Genomic DNA, 14,613 nt, shown 5'->3' with positions numbered 1-14,613 from the left:
CCATGGGCCTCCCTGGTGGCGCAGTGGTTGAGAGTCCGCCTGCCGATGCAGGGGATACGGGTTCGTGCCCCGGTCTGGGAGGATCCCATATGCCGCGGAGCGGCTGGGCCCGTGAGCCATGGCCGCTGAGCCTGTGCGTCCGGAGCCTGTGCTCCACAATGGGAGAGGCCACAACAGTGAGAGGCCCGCGTACAGCAAAAAAAAAAAAAAAAAAAAAAAAAATCACCAAGTGCCATTATAGCATCTTTTTATCTGAGGACAGAATGCTGCAGTGAGCCTGACCCTAGCTCTCTTCTGTGCTCTCCTGTCCTTGCCTCCACGTGCTGATGAAGTTCCTGCTTCCTTCCCTTCATGCTGTTTGGATTAGCTGTTCATTCTGCCTCATTGGAATATCCTGTTCCTACCTCTTGGTGGGAGGCTGTGTCAAACTATAAAACAAGAGAGGGAGGGAGGAAGGGGGAGAGAGAGAGAGAGAGAGAGAGAGAGAGAGAGAGAGAGAGAGAGAGAGAAAGTTCACTCATATTGCCACAGACATCCTGTACCCAGCTCACACTAGAACCTCCCAGGTTGCCCATCTCTGGTAAGCCTTGTTTCCAGAGAGTTACTCATTGGATTTTCAACTGATGTGCCCAGAAGGAAGGAGAGAGGGAGGGATGGAAGGAAGGAAGGAAGGAAGGAAGGAAATAAAGAAGAGGAAGGGAGGGAAGAGGAAGATTAGTGTTATATGGAACACAATTTTCAAACATTCTCTAATTTAAATATTTGAATTTCATTCAAAAAAATTTTAATCACTTGCCTATATTTTTCATAACTGTAGACAAATGGGTCTTCACAATAGTATTTTACATTTCTTGATTAAATACTAAGCTGGATAGTTCAGGTTATCAGACCCTCTGATAGCCATTTGTCACTTTCTTTTCTACCAGCATCTGAGTACCCTCCTTCTTTAGAGGGAATCCCACACCATGAATGTTAGTGGGAAGGAGAATGCCACAGATCCTGAGAGAAACTTAAAGGAACAAATATTTTCTCTCCCCATCCCCTAAAACCCCAGCTTATGTGTATAACCTAGACTTAGCACGTATCTCTAAAGGAGTGATACAGACTTAAAAGTAGTTGTTAAATCACTCACACCACAGTGATGGTAGAGGGGGTGCTACAGTGGCAATATTCCTGTTTCCTCGTCTATTAAAACAGGAGTTATTGCAAGGATACAGTGAGAAAATACGTAGAAAGCTTGTAGGACACAGTAAACACTTAGGAAATACTTGTTTTTCTGACTAAAATAAGAAAAGTATGTCCTCTCCGTACCTTGCCCAAATCTAAGCTAGCCACAAGTCTTGTTGATGCTCTATGGTACTGTCTCATAGATATCTAGCTCTGAGAATACATTTGTGTTGTTTTAAGCCACCTAGCTTGTGGTAATTTGTTATAGTTGCCCTAGGAAACAAATACAGTCCTCAAACATTTCCAGAATTCCTGCTACAGCCAGAAGCTTTGAGTAGCGAGGGTGGTGGGGAAGAGAGGACCAAACAGGCACATAGAACAATGTTTTACCTTCTAGGAGATCACAGTCCAGCAGTTCCATTAGGAACCTTAGTGATTCCCCCATCCTATTCACACAGGTTTATCCACTTTTCAGAACAATCGAGGACAGGTGACATCCATGGTGACATCTGTGGTTGCCCTTTCAATGCACGCAGTGATGGCAGGAAACAGTGTGGGGAGAGGAAATGATAATAAGTCTTTGGAATCAGGCAGCCATTGAGATCAGCCTCAGAGAACTGAGAATTATTGAAAATTTCAGTAATTTTCAATTACTGAAAGAACAACGATAATATTTAGGGTTCTGTTTGGAGTTATTTTGGGGTTCTTAGCAAAGATGAAGAGGACTGAAGAAATCAGATAGTAGAGGGTAAGAAAGTTCTGTCTGAAAAGCTGGGATTCAAGGGGAAAATGTGGGGCAGAGATCAACAGCTCCCTGAGGATCCACATCACTCTAGCATCACCCCTTCCCAGGTCCTCTCGTAAACAGTAAATTCCTACTGGGTTGGCTTGAATTAAGTTGTGATCATTTCCCCAGCTCTGATTTCACGTAAAGAGTTGAGCTGGTAATGAGAGAGGAGGGGACCCACAGTGGCTCTGCTTTTTGTGCTAATGAACTTACCCAGGCTGGTCTTGTCCTCTGAAGCCCAGTTCAGACTATTTCCTGTGTGGACTTTGGAGACCATGAAGAGAGAGGAAGGTGGAGGAAAGACAGTGGAAAGTCTGGGGTAGGAGAGAGCAGCAAGGAGAGGTAAGACCGGAATGAGAAAATGGTTTGTACCCAAATGTTGGTGCTCGCACCTTGATCGAGCCTGACTTGAATGCTTCCCAACCTAAATTTTGTAAGGTAACTATGAGCTGCTTCGATTTTAAAATCAGCTGCTCACTAATTGATAATTTAAGTTTAGCAGCACTTAATTGGAAGAGGTTTATATGTCTAATGGAAACAGCCTAATAGGCCGAATAGGAGGCAGCATGATACAGTAGAAGGCACAGAAGACCTGCATCAGGTGTATGCCTAGAGCAGTGTTTCTCAACTTTTTTTTCATTATCATCTCACTGAAGAGTCATTTAGACATGTTTTCCTAGTTGCCTCCCACATGAAATTTTATACCATAGATATCTTAGAAATTTGTTTATATACCACAAGCACATCTGTGTTTATATACGGTTTAAGTTTGTTTATATACTGTTACAAGAAGCAGTTTGTCCCATCTGGGGCCAGTATTGCCCGTTGATAATTTCTGCTTTAGATGAGAACTGACTTCAGGACCCAGGACTCCTCAGGAGTTGGGACAGAGGTCCCTGGGTACAAGCTGACAGACCTGGCCTTGACGTCTGCTTCTGCCACTTCCAGCTGTGCCCGCGAGCAAGTTACATAACTCATGTTGAGGTTTAGTTTCTTCATCTCTCTTATCTATATTGAGAGCAATTTAGGTGAAAAGGTAAAGAAAGTTTAAGTACTTTGCACATTGCTAGACACCTAGTCTGTGATCAAAGCAGACGTCTTTTCTGGCTCTTTGCTAGGCTGTTGTCCAGCCCCCTGCATCTACCATCAATGAATGGGGTATATGACAGTGACGTCAGGGAGTTAGACAAACGTGAGCTGTTCATTTGCAGAGAGTTTTCCTCCTTGAGGCACTTTTCCATAATGAGCATGATGACCTTCTTCTCTAGAAGGGTTTGCTGGGCCTGGGCAGCCTGGATCTTTGGGGAGCTCTGCTTTTGCTTCCTCTCACCTGGCTGTTCATACCATGCAGAAGAGCGCTGCAGGCTGCTGCTGGCTTCCCAATTCTCAGGACAGATGGAGCCAGAATGTAAGGGCCGCTCCAGGGAATTCAAAAAGCCAAATGAGAGAAATATATTAAGAAACAATAACCAAAAAGAAAAGTCATAAGCCTTCAAAGTGTTTAAAATGAAGGAGCAACACACAGATGAACTGTTGTGTAGAAGAAAATTTGTCTTCAGTTGTGGTTTCTAACCGTAAGATGGCTCCCTATTTAGGTAGCGGGAGAAGAAAAAAGAAAAGGAAAAAAAATTATAGAGGAACTCTTCTAAGGAGATGAACGAAAGAGGAAAAATGCTTCCTTCATGCGTGCTGGTGGCACTCAGGACAAAGTTTAGAATAGGGTGGTCTGTTTCTAAATGAGGTTTTTGAAGATAATCAGCTGTGAAATTTTAGGAGATGATGATGATGCATTTGCATAGGCCAGGGCTTTTGCTTTTCTTTTCCTTACAGGACATCTGAATTTTTGCCATATTACAAGGTACTACAGACTGAGGCTTGGAAGGACTTGAAGGTGACAACTCCAGCTTTTTGACAAATTCTTTGAGAAATCTGAGGACCTCCCCCGCCCCTAAAGAGGTTATCATTTACCCAAGGTCACACAGCTAGTGAGTAGCAGATGAACATACCTGGGTTTTCTGATTTCAGATCTGGCCTTGTTGCTCCAAGTTAGCAGTTAGTAATGCCAGGACGCAGAAAGAGCACAGTGTGGTTACAACTGACTTGGTTTGCAATCCTAACTCTTCCCTTTATCAGCCACGTAGCTTTAGAAAAGCCATTTAATCAGCTTTTCTCAAATAACAGCACTGTGGAAGAGCAAGTTTCTGCTTGTTGTGAGGGGCAAGTGTGTCTGCACATAGTAAGTGCTCCATCAACGGGACCTCATCTCAATCTCCAAACCTAGTGTCTTGGATCCCAGAGTATGGGCCCCTTTGCCTACACCCTTGTGAAATGGGTCTAATCCTCTGTAACACATGAGATGCCAAGAAATCCTAAAGTCTCCATCGATTTTTATCATATGAAGTTTATACAGTATCATTCATTATAAGAAAAATACATATTAAAACAATAATACTATCTCACTCTTCCTATTTGTTGACAAATGTTTGGGGAAACAGGCACACTCATGGTTTGGAATATTAATTTGTATCACCTCTTTGGAGAATAATTTGACAATACATATCACAAGTTAAAATGCACCTACTCTTTATTAACCTACCTGTTTCACTTTTACAGATACATTCATACACATCCAAAATGTGTATCATTGCAACATTCTCTGCTACAGCAAAGTTTGCACAGGAACTAACTATACCTTTTAAAAAACATGATAAATTGTGGTGTGTCTGTACAATGAAATATTATGCAGCCGTCAGGATGAACCAGCTCTACATATACTGTTATGGAACCATTTCTAAGATGTCCTCGTAAATGTAAAAGAAAGATACAGACTGATAAGTACAATATGATATGGCTTGTGATATATAGGATGTAGATACATTTATGCTTATATATGGAAAGGCTACCTGTGGAAGTATCCAGAAGAAATTCAGGGGAGGAAAATTGGGGAACTGATGGCCAAGGGTGAGAATGAGATTACCATTTGGTATACCTTTTGGAAACTTGAGATTTGCTCCATGTACATGTATTACCTATTTTAAAAAATAAACACAAAGCAAAAAGAAAGCCCAGCCAAACAAATAAAATACTCATGGTCTTGGTGCTGGCACAAATAGCCCTCCTGTGCATCTAATCTAATGTGCTTGGCCCAATCTTCTTTGGCTCGCTGGCCTCTCAGATCCTCACCTTGGCTCTCTCTTGACTCCCAATACCCACCACTGGCCTCCTTTGTCCTGAAAACCTGTTTCAGACAGGCTCCTCTGGCTTCCATCTCTGGTGCTCTCTCTTGGGCACAATGCCACGCATGTTCTCTGGCTCTGTGGAGCTCAGTTTGCTGGAGCCCGCCGACTCCTGGCCAGGCCAGCCAGGTCACGAGACAACATGTATCTCTTGGCAGCAGCCGCTGCCTAGGCGCAAGGAGGGAATGGTCTATGTGGTTGTCCACTGTGTAGATGTAGTAACTGGGGCTGCCTGTGGTGACCTTTTACCTTTGAATGGCCCAGGGCATCTTGGTTTCTTCATTCAGTTGTTTCTTCATTGGTTGATTTGTTGGTTCTTTTGTTCATTCATTTATTCAATACTTCTGAACCAGAGAAACAGAAGCTATGGTCCAAGGGGATTCATTTTAGGGATGTGCCTGGGAATTTCATTTCCCTCTACTTTCCTTTTCCCCAACCCTATGAATAATTCAGATTTTATCATATCCTGATAGCATAAGACTTAACAATTAAACCAACTGAACATGTTGCATTATCAGGGGCAGCTTCTGGGGGTTACAGTTAAATGACCTCCCTTTCACCCTCACTGGAAAGGATCTACAGCAAAGAGGCGTTTAGTTTAATGACATTCGCAGATGAGTCTTATTTCTCGTGGCTGATTTTTTTAAATTTATTTACTTATTTATTTTTGGCTTTGTTGGGTCTTCATTGCTGCACACAGGCTTTCTCTAGTTGCGGTGAGTGGGGGCTGCTCATTGCGGTGGCTTCTCTTGTTGTGGAGCATGGGCTCTAGGCACGCGGGCTTCAGTAGTTGTGGCTCGTGGGCTCTAGAGTACAGGCTCAGTAGTTGTGGTGCAGGGGCTTAGTTGCTCCGTGGCCTGTGGGAATCTTCCCAGACCAGGGATCGAACCCATGTCCCCTACATTGGCAGGCAGATTCTCAACCACTGCACCACCAGGGAATCCCTGACTTTTTTTTGAACCAGTAAAATCCTTATTTTGAGACTTTTCAGTGTTTCAATTTTTTCAGAGGGCATCTTGGGGAAAACAATGAATGCCTGTAGGCCATTGACCACTTTCTATCTTCAGCCACCAGGGATCTTTGGTGAGGTTAGAAGAGCTGCCTCTGGCTTGATTAAGCTTCGGAAATACCTCCACTGATACTATTCAAATGTTTATTGAGTACCTACCTCAGACATGATACTGAATTGACTTCAGAAAATCACCTTTGCCCAAGGCCTGGGAGGGGAAGGCACATGTGGACTCTGGTGGGAAAAGGAAATTCCTTGTGGGGTGACTGAAGAATGGGCTGGCTTAGCTCCAACCAGAGAAGGATCCACGAGAGAAAGCCATTAGGTCCTGAACGCTGATAGGGTTTATGGCCTCTGCTCTTAGTGAGGTGATCTGACCTGAATGGGCATCTGAGCAGGAAAGGAAGCCTACAGAAGTGGCAGCAGGAGTGGTCCCTAGGAAGGCAATGACTTACATCAATTGGAGGCATCATCTTGAACAATTGCACTGGGAAAAGCTGTAGTTTCTTGTGTTGTCCTATAGAAAATGTTCTTTAATGAGATAGCTTAGCATGGTATTTACGAGTACAGATTCTGGAGACAGACTAACTACCTGGTGATCTAGGCTCTTTCTTTAAGTTTGTTTAACCTCTCTAGACCTCACTGTCCTCATCTGTAAAATGGGGATGTGATAGTATCCACCGCACTCCGTTGCTTGAGGACCAAATGAGTAAAGCCCTAAGATAGCACCAGGACCATTGTAAGTACTCAAAAATGTAAACAGTCACTTTAACCGTGCTGTTTTGCCCTTCTGAAAATAACTATCTTCCTATGAGTTGAAGTATTAATTTGCCTAATATTGAATTTTGTATTTGTAGGGGTAATAGGATTTTTGCACGGCAAAATACATGTTTTTTTCTTTTTTGTGTGTCTTTGCTCTCTTGTTCTTTCAACATCAAAACCCTAGGTTTTTTGATCTCGGAGAAATGATGCAAACGAAGGGAGCCACACAGTCTGTGGTCCTGGGGTGTGCTCCTGAACATACACGTGCTCCTTCAATTCAAAGAGGAGCCTATAGTTCTTGGCTTAATATGTCACAAAGAGATCGTAGCTGAAAATCCACAAGCTCTTGAATGATTTGTCTCTGGCTTTTGCCCCTCTTTTACTGCAAGTATCATTAGTAATGTTGACTAAATCATTACCTCTCCAAAAGCCTGCCTAAATTATCTTTTTCCTAACTTGTGTGTTCATTGCATTAATCATTTGGAAATAACATCCTCACGAAATACAAGTTCTTCAGGTTTATTTAAAATGGCTTGCATTTGTGTACAAGCTGACATCGCCTGAGGAGAAAGTCAAAGACCTTGTCAACAACAGACTTTTGAGTTTGCCCTTGAAATAATGACAATTAGGAATACACCCGTCAGATTCTGTCATTTGCAGAACTTCAGTAATCAATAAGACATCATCAGCCTTGTCCTTTTTTCTATGCCCACAATACTCCCTGGCTTCTGATTTGAACCTGAATAACTTTTGAATAAATTTCATTTTTGCAATTGAAGTGTAGTTCTGACCAGATGGACCTATTCAGGCTTTTATAACAACGCATTTCCAAATGATTTTCCAGCTATTCAGTTCAAGCTGCAAATCTAACTGTTGTAATGAAAATAACTGTTATTTTCCAAGAGCTCCTCAGAACCATTCTTTAAAGGATCTTCCTCTTTAGGGCCACCGTGGGTGTTTTCAGTGAAAAATTATTATATATCTTATGATTGTATATTTTAGAATATATTTTGTTTAAGTGAAGCTGAGGGAATCATTTCAGTTATTTTACCCAGCCCCACGCAGTGGGAGAAAGTTCCCCTTTTAACCAAAAAGCCGGTCACTGCTCTTTGAAGAGCAATGTGTCAGTTCTTCAGTGGTACCTCTAGGTGGCAGTGCAGCCCAAGACAACGTTCTTGGTCCTGGCTTCCTCCCCTCCCCCTCTTTCTGGGCTGGCAGCACAGGTCGGATTGGCACGCAGGGAAAATAATCATTAAAAATAAATGCAGTCAAAAGAAATAGGTTATTATAGTGGCACATAGGAACTGCTTTAGTTAGAAGTCTGTCACCCTCCCATTAGAAATGTTTGGGAGGAGTGTGCCACTGGGCTGTGAAAATTTGCTAGAGGTTAAAAGTGACACTCGCTGCGCCTCAACCTTGTAGCCTATTTAATCCTAAGAAGTTTGACTTTAGATGGTCGGGTGGCTTTGAAGTAGCACGCAAAGGTGCACAGATGGATTTGCTTTGCTTAAGGCAATTCATAACTGTTTTTGTAACACTGACATGCACTATGACCCAGTGATGTACGGTGGTTTCATTGGCCGTGAGAAAATGTGTGTCCTTAGGAGGATTTCAAGATGAAATTCTGAAAAAAAAAAACTGTTGTGTGAACAGGGAAATATGATTAGAAGGTGTTGTTTAGTAAAACACTTTGGTAGGTTTAGTAAGAATCTTCCCCCTGCCCCTCCCACCTTCTCTGAGGCCAATCCCCTCCCACTGCTCCTTCTTGTTTTTTTTAAGATTTTTTTTTGATGTGGACCATTGTTTTAAAAGTCTTTATTGAATTTGTTACAATATTGCTTCTGTTTTATGTTTTGGTTTTATTGGCCCTGAGGCATGCGGGGTCTTACCTCTCTGATGAAGGATCGAACCCACACCCCCTGCATTGGAAGGCAAAGTCTTAACCACTGGACCACCAGGGAAGCACCCCCGCCCCGCGCCCCCTTCTGAAGAAGCTATGGTTTACTTCAATTTAAAATCAGGAGTTACCCTCCATGAACCGTTATCATCCCACGTGAGTCAGGTGTTCTGGGTTATGCTATGGTAACAAGCAACCCCTAAGTCAGAGCAGTTTGTCCCCACCGAATTATATTTCTCACCCACACAGCATGACTAACTTGGGCAGCAGGGGACTCTGTCAAGGAGCTCTCACAAAGCTCCACCATCTTGTAAATGCACCACGTGGAATGTGTGTTCTTGGGCGCTCTCTTCTACACTCTGCTCTGGATCGGACACACAACACTCTACCCCTGCTTCATGACACAACTCGTTTCACAGCCCTACTTAACGGCAAGGGCCTGGGGGAGATGTTGGCTGAGGCTCACAGCCTCCGTCAGCAGTTTATGATCCTATGATGCTGTTGGGGGCGTTATCTTATTTATTTTTTAATGCCCTCAACGGTCAACACCACACACATGTTAACTCCTCAAAAACTAAATTTAATGGAATACCATGATGAAGGCCCAGGCCCCCTCCAGGTGCAGACTATATGAATTTTTTCTGAGGAGCTTGTTCTCCTTTGCTAGGCAAAGTTAATTGCTCCTTCTCTGTGTTTTGGTGGCACTTCGTGCATGCTGATGGCTTTGCATTTGTCACAGCCCAGTTTGTTGCTATTCTATCTCCTCTGATAGAATATAGTCTCCAGGATGGCAGACACTCATTTTTATCCACCTTTGTATTACTGATGCCTGAGAAGATAGAGATGAAAAGAAGAAATGGGTGGAAAAATTTATTCTATGAAAAGTAATGATAAAAAAATATTATAATATCCATGTGCTCAAAATACTGATTAAGTTTTTAATATCTATAATATACATAGATGCCTGTCTTTTTCAATTCCTATAATAATTCTATAATGTAGGTAACTGAGAAATTGCATTTCACAACAAATAACTTTCCTAAATTTCTGAGGTAGAAAATGCTAGAGGTGAGATTAGAATCCAGGCCTCTTTGGCTGCAGAGTTCTACTTCTGAACCATTATGCTATGCTGACTTCTATCCTGATATGTATGTTTTATTTATTTATTTAAAAATTTATTTTATTTTATTTATTTATTTTCAGCTGTGTTGGGTCTTCGTTGCTGCACGTGGGCTTTCTCTAGTTGCAGTGAGCAGGGGCTACTCTTCATTGTGGTGCAGGGGCTTCTCATTGCGGTGGCTACTTTTGTTGTGGAGCACGGGCTCTAGGCACGTGGGCTTCAGTAGTTGTGGCACACAGGCTCAGTAGTTGTGGCTCGCAGGGTCTAGAGCGCAGGCTCAGTAGTTGTGGCACACAGGCTTAGTTGCTCCGCTGCATGTGGGATCTTCCCGGACCAGGGTTTGAACCTGTGTCCCCTGCATTGGCAGCGGATTCTTAACCACTGTGCTACCAGGGAAGCCCCTGTATGTTTTAAAACAAGCACATAATTAAAAACATAATTGTGATTGGTTGAAAAGTTGACTATGCAAAGTAGTGTCAACTTGGAGTAAAGCCTTCCACAAATGGCAAGAGACCTGGATTCTATTTCCCACTCACTGGCTGTATGACTTCAACCAAGGATCTTCATTTGCCTCATCCCAGGTTCCATATCTGTAAACTTAGAGTCAAGTTTGGATCATGAATTTTCAACTTTACTGTACATACTGGAGACTGTTGACATGCAGATTCTGATTCAACAGGTGCAGGGAGTCTGCGGTGCTGTAACTCTAACAAGCGTCTCGGTGCTGCTGTTGTCGCTGGCCCAGGAAGCATGTTTTGAATAGTCAGGAGCTACATGATTGCTCAGGCTTCCTACTGTCTGAGTCTGTGAGCCGTTAGAAACTCTTGATTGAACTGCTTCTGAATTTCTATAACTGGCACAAAAATATGAAGCAATTGGTTATCTTAACATCCAGGTACTTGATCCTTCACCCCAACATTCACTCTCTCTTCTTCCAGCAGTAAATCTAGAGACTCCCTGGAGATTCTCTCCCATCTTCAACCTGTGTTTCAGGTGAATTTGGAAGGCATCAGTGTTTATAATTTTCTGGCCACTACAGTTGGTTCAGGGAATGTCACGAGACAGATTGAAAGCCAGTAAAGTACAATCAAATGTGTGCCTGCGAATTCAGGGATGGGGCAGAGACTGTTTTTGCTGGACTTGAACTTGAAGGACTGGAGCGGCCATGGCCATCTCACCTTACTACCGTGCGCACAGTAAGGTTACGCAGAAAGAGAAAACAGATCGAAGATATGGAGGGAGAGAAGCCAAGTCCTGGGAAGTCTTTTGAGCTTTACTTGTAAGAGTAACTGGGAAGGCTCACCCATACGTGGTTAGATACATTTATTAACATGTGTGCATATGTATGTGTACCCTTGCACACGTGCGCCATGTGTGATCACCAATTAAAGGCATATCAACTGTGTAAGTTCAATCTTCTCCCAGATAAGGGCCTTAGGCCCTGGGATCTGGGCTCAGCATTGGAGAATGGGCCCGAGGGATTAATTCCTGAGAATTCAAGGCTGAAGACACCACTAAAAGCCAAGCAGAAAGTACAGCAGAGGCATGGATGAAGCAGAGGGATAGGAAATGGGAGGTAGGCTACAGGACCACTAGAGAGTCAAGGCCATAGCCCAAGGGATAAGAATGGGGCCTGCAGAGAGGTCCTGAGCTGCTGGTCTCTGGCTGTGTTGCTTCCCACAGGGAAACTCTGACCTCTGCAGTAGGTGAGGAAGGAATCATGAGGTGTGCCAGGCCAGGAGGATGTAGAGCGAGGTTGTGCTACTCTCTCAGGCCTTAATAAGGCAAAGTCACAGACTATGGATTGAAATTTGTTTGGCTAGGAAACTGCTGCTTGCAGTGCATGTGCATGCGTGTGTGTGTGTGTGTGTGTGTGTGTGTAATTATTTATTTTCTGACAGAAGCAGTAACCTCAAGTAGTCCCTTGTGACTGGGCAGCTATTATGGATGTAACAGATGAACTCCTTGTAGGATGGCCAACTTCACTTTGACCTGTGGCAAGCTATTTAAATTGTATTAGGGAAGCAGACCAACCACCCTATTAGACCTTTGGGTGATTAAAAGAAAATCATCTTATAAAACATTCCATTATGGAGGTCTCTTAACTGACCGTGGCTTCTTGATGAATTTAAAATATCTGATAGGCAGATAGCATAACAGTAACAATTTGTCTGAATCAGACTAAGCACACTCAATTTTATGGAATATCATGACATCGGTATTTTTCCTATTTATGAGCAATCCCCTTTTTTTCCCCATCCCCCCAAACATGGCTGCTTCAGCATATTCCAAAATCCATGTTCCCAAGATTGATTTTGTCTTGCTTCAGTAACTCGGGAGCATTTATCCATGTAATAGCATGGTCTTCCGCTCCACTGCTTATATAGCCCTCACACCTCAATGAATTTGCTTGATGGGATGCAGACAACATGCTGCTTAGTATATTTTATATATCTAAATGAATACTTATAGCAAACAAAGGAGCAGATATTTTAATAGAGATATCATCATTTTGAGGCAAATGGCTAATTAAGTTTTTATCATATATAAAACTTACATTCTGTGTACCCCTCACTTGCCTTTCAGGACAGTGTGTTGAGCCATATTTGACTAAATGGTGGATACTGACATGTTGGTTTATTAATAAACCAAAACACAACCTAAAATATGATTGTTAAGTTGCTATCTTGGTTTAATTATTCTACAATAGTCATTTACATGTACAGAGATACTATGTGTTTTCTGAACAGGACATTTGTGACTGGGGAAATTAGACAAAAAAATTTATTAAAAGGATGCCCATATTATGGTACAGACTCATAGAGGAATCTAATGCGGTTGAGAAGAAAGAATGCAATAGGTTTATACTTGCTGACTGGGAAGAATTTTTAAACACAAAGGCAATTTTGTAGTAAGTGTATTTCATGTAAACCTGTTTTTATTCCAATATTAATAGTAAAAATAATACTTATAAAACTATGAAGGAAAATCCTTATAATAACTCCTTCTTATAAAACTATGAAGGAAACTGTAACCAAATTGTTTTCACAGAGAAGATAATGTGTTACTATCTCTTTCTAAATACATTTCCATATATTTTTATTGTGGAATTTATTTTATAATGAGAAAAACAAAGTAAATGTTTTGTTTCCCAGTTTAGTGTATATAGAAATAATTCTGGGCTACCATTGGAAATCTGACCAGCAAAAAGTGATCTGTAAGGTAAAATGAAGCAATTTCTCTCTTTTTTTAATTGAAGTGTAGTTGATTTACAGCACTGTTCCAATCTCTGCTGTGCAGCAAAGTGACTCCATTATACGCATGTAGACATTCTTTAAAATGAAACAATTTCTATTTCTGTTTATAGAAAAAAAGAATATGATAGACATCCTTGAATGTCTGGCTTGGCAGGGAACTTAGGGACAGGGAATCTGATTCCTCGTTTTGGTGATGGGGAAAACGAAAGATTAGCAGGAGAGTTTCTTGAGCTCAGGCAGTCGGTGCATGATGAGATGGCCATGGACCCGAGGTCCCAAGTTTCCCCAGAGGCCCCACCCACCACTGTCTCCATGAGAATATTCTTTCCAGTTTAAAGGTAAATAATACCCAAGATTTGAAATATGTCTGCCATTGCATCTGAAAGCTAAGTAATACTTTATCTCATTAACTTAAGAATCCTAAAACACCTGTGTCTTCACTGCCTGTATTTTATTACTGTGCTGTATGATTCTCGTTTGGAGTGTGGGAAATGAATTAATCATGACTCTTCCTTGCAGCCCTGTGAGGCGGTGAGCCCTTATTATGGTACCTTCATTTTCCAGGTGAAGGAACACGGCACCAAGAGGATAAGTGATGTGCCCCAGGTCACACGTTGGGTCAGTGGCAAAGTTGGTAACAGTCAAGCCTAGGTTGGAGGGTTTTATCTCAGATTTGTTCTGTTCCTCTGCATTAAAAACAAGTTCAGCAAGATCCAGGGCACTTACAGATTCTGGTATTTTGGGATTTCAAGGGTTCGATATTTTGTAGTCAAAAAAAAAAGAAACAAAATTATAAAGTTAGAAAAGTAAATATAACAGGGATAGTAATAGAATAACTAACTCTTCACCATTGAGCCTGGATTTGCATATCTGTGAAGTACGGAGTGCTTACAAATGTCAGTGTTTAAACAATCTATTTCCCTTCTATGAGAAAAATACTCTTCATCTGCTTTGTCTTTTATAAAAATGTGCACAGGTCCTATAGAAAAGTTTTAAATTTGCCTATCTCAGACTTGCATGATGTAGCAATGAATTTGTTTTTAGTAGATCATTCTATGCATAAGAATATTTCAATTATGTTTTTTGAAATCTAAATTAATCCTCTATTAATTTGATGGGAGAGAGTCAAATAAGGTGAAACACATTATTCAGACTCTCCTGAGACCCTCACACCCTTGCTGAACCCACTGGGACTCTCAATTCATCAAGTACACTTGTGAGAATTCACAAACAGTTTTGTTTTTTTTTTCCATTTTAGGTCTTTGGGGGGAATTTGTTTATACGTGCAAGTAACTTTAGTCATATGCTTCCTTATGAAACACACACATTGTTCATTCGTGGAAAGCACTGAAGCTCCTGCCTCCCACGACAAGGGCAG

Source organism: Mesoplodon mirus (genome assembly GCF_964341445.2).
Source record: "Mesoplodon mirus genome assembly, chromosome: 1".
In the NCBI taxonomy this organism is placed as follows: Eukaryota; Metazoa; Chordata; class Mammalia; order Artiodactyla; family Ziphiidae; genus Mesoplodon; species Mesoplodon mirus.
This window is presented reverse-complemented; position numbering follows the sequence as displayed.